Source organism: Pinus tabuliformis, chromosome 6, assembly GCF_031772625.1.
Source record: "Pinus tabuliformis cultivar Carrire ecotype Pingquan chromosome 6, CPIR1, whole genome shotgun sequence".
Taxonomy (NCBI): domain Eukaryota; kingdom Viridiplantae; phylum Streptophyta; class Pinopsida; order Pinales; family Pinaceae; genus Pinus; species Pinus tabuliformis.
Window position 1 is genome coordinate 1577431109 of NC_142292.1, and position 2281 is coordinate 1577433389.

The 2281-nt window shown below is 33.0% G+C and overlaps 1 pseudogene; it reads left to right on the forward strand.

Moving 5' to 3' along the window:
- Nucleotides 1–802: 802 nt before the first annotated feature.
- LOC149264831 (putative LRR receptor-like serine/threonine-protein kinase RPK1 pseudogene) lies at nt 803–1432 on the forward strand (annotated as a pseudogene).
- Nucleotides 1433–2281: the final 849 nt, after the last annotated feature.

The following is a 2281-nucleotide window of genomic DNA, read 5'->3' on the forward strand; positions in this document are numbered from 1 at the left end:
TAGGAAAATTCAGCCAATCAAACTTCTTGATGTTCATCCTCCTCCATTGAATGGAAATTTCACATGTTGAATTAGAATGATAGAGAGGGGTCAGGGGTTTTAGAGCTTTAGAATGGATCATATATGAGGAAAATTCAGTGCAGGGAAAACAAGGACTGAAAGTGTGAAAGAGATATTGGAAGTTGCGAATAGTTCAGAAATTTTTTAAGATATCGCAACTTCAAAGGAAGGAGAAGTCAACATTATAAGTATTCGGTTTGGTGATCCTTTGGTTTTATTTCAGAAGATGAGCCATTCCACCCATGTTTCGAAACTAACCAAGTTTGAGATGGAGTAGCTGATAGAGATATTACGGTGGTTTTTGAATATGGGTTAGCCACATGATTAGTCCTTGGCTTTGTATATCAGTGTTTTTTTAACTATTGTAAGCAAATTTGGGAACCGTGATTAAACTATGTATTTCCAACAATTAAACTGTGGATTATTGCAGCATATGTTGATCGATATATAATGTTTACAAGTACATCTCTTGGTTACAAAAAAACATGTACGGAAATATATAGAGCATCTCATGACCTGTAAACATAAACTCCCACAATTATCACCACATGTAAACTGTGAATTCTCAAGTTTGGACATGTTTCTTGATACAACACAGTGAGATCTAGGCCTACAGCAACAGTGACCCTAAAATTGAGGAAGTATTATTTGAGGTTGTTAGTCACAACCTCTATGCCATTGAGAACACGAGATGTGTTTTAAGTTGTCGGTTCAAAAAAAAAAAATGATAGAGAAAGTTAGTATGTTTTTGGTATACAATTATTTGCCCAAAGGTAACTTGAAGACATGTATTCAAGAGAGATCTAAATGAATATTTGACTGGGGCATGATTCACAAAATTTCTTTAGACATTACTCGAGCTCTTACTTATTCCACAAGGATTGTGTTGCATTTTTGTTGCATTGATATATCAAACCTAGCAATATTCTTTTTGATAACAATTTCAATTCCTATATGTTCGACTTTAATCTTCTTAGGCTCCTAGGAACTTCTGGAACTCATGCATCAACTAATGTAGTAGGCACATTTGGTTATGCTACTCCAAGGCATGCAATGACATGTAGTGTTTCAGATAAGGTAGACGTTTATAGCTATGGGGTTGTGCTTTTAGAGTTACTTTCTGATAAGAAAGCTCTCAATCCTTCATTTTATGGATATGGTAATGAATTCAACATTATTGCTTGGGAATGTATTTTGCTTCGACAAGGATGGTCCTCACTTTAGGCTTATGTACGTCCTCATGATGATTTAATTGAGATGTTGAGATGTTGCATATTTTTGTCATGTGTACTGTGGATTCACTTTTAATTTGGAATCCATGAAGAAAGTTTTGTAGTGACTGAAACAATCACAACCTCCTCAGTTGCACTAAGAAATCAATTTTTTTATGATACTAAGTCAAGGATACAATTCCACTACCTTGTCATTTAATGTTTTATGTCAAAGATCAGAATATAAATTAGATGTTAGGAGATGGAAAAAATTTCCTTGTAAAAATATTAAAATCCATGGTTTTCAATCAATTCCATAGCATTAATGCTTTCAGATTGAATGGTTTCTATTACACTGAGTCTGTTGAAGAATGTTCAAGAATATCCTCTTCTATGGTGTGATGTTGTCTGAAGGCTTATTTGAAAAATTTTATGATCCCAACTCAAATAAAATTATCTCATGTTTTTAGAGGTGAAGGTATGGATTGGTTGGTACCTCTTCTTGTCTTTTGTTTGTGTGGGAAAAAATAGACGAGTCACAAGTTTTTTTCTTGTTTCATTTGCCCCTTTTCATAATTTTTGTAAAATTAATTTACACTTTTCTACATATTTCATACAGTGTTATTATCATACAATGCTATTGAATGATGCATATTTTTATAATTGCAAAATACAAAATTATCTTGTCACGCTTCCTTGTGCCTCCCAAAAATTGAAACCCAGTATATGATTTCGTAATTTGATGATATATAAAAATTTTACATTTATGATTTCAGTGCAACTCTATGTAGTCCCTTTCATGAATCAACTGATAGTTTGTGTCACACTATTTATCCTTTGACTACCATATCCATTTATATGAGTAGCATGGTTAGCGACAAAGTTTCAAGGCTTTAATATTCATTTGCAAATACGGTTGTGGTTTGGCTTAATTGGGGTTGGCTATTATGTTGTATATGTATCCATCTTAAGTATATCCATATTTAAAAACATTTGGCTAGTAATGAATA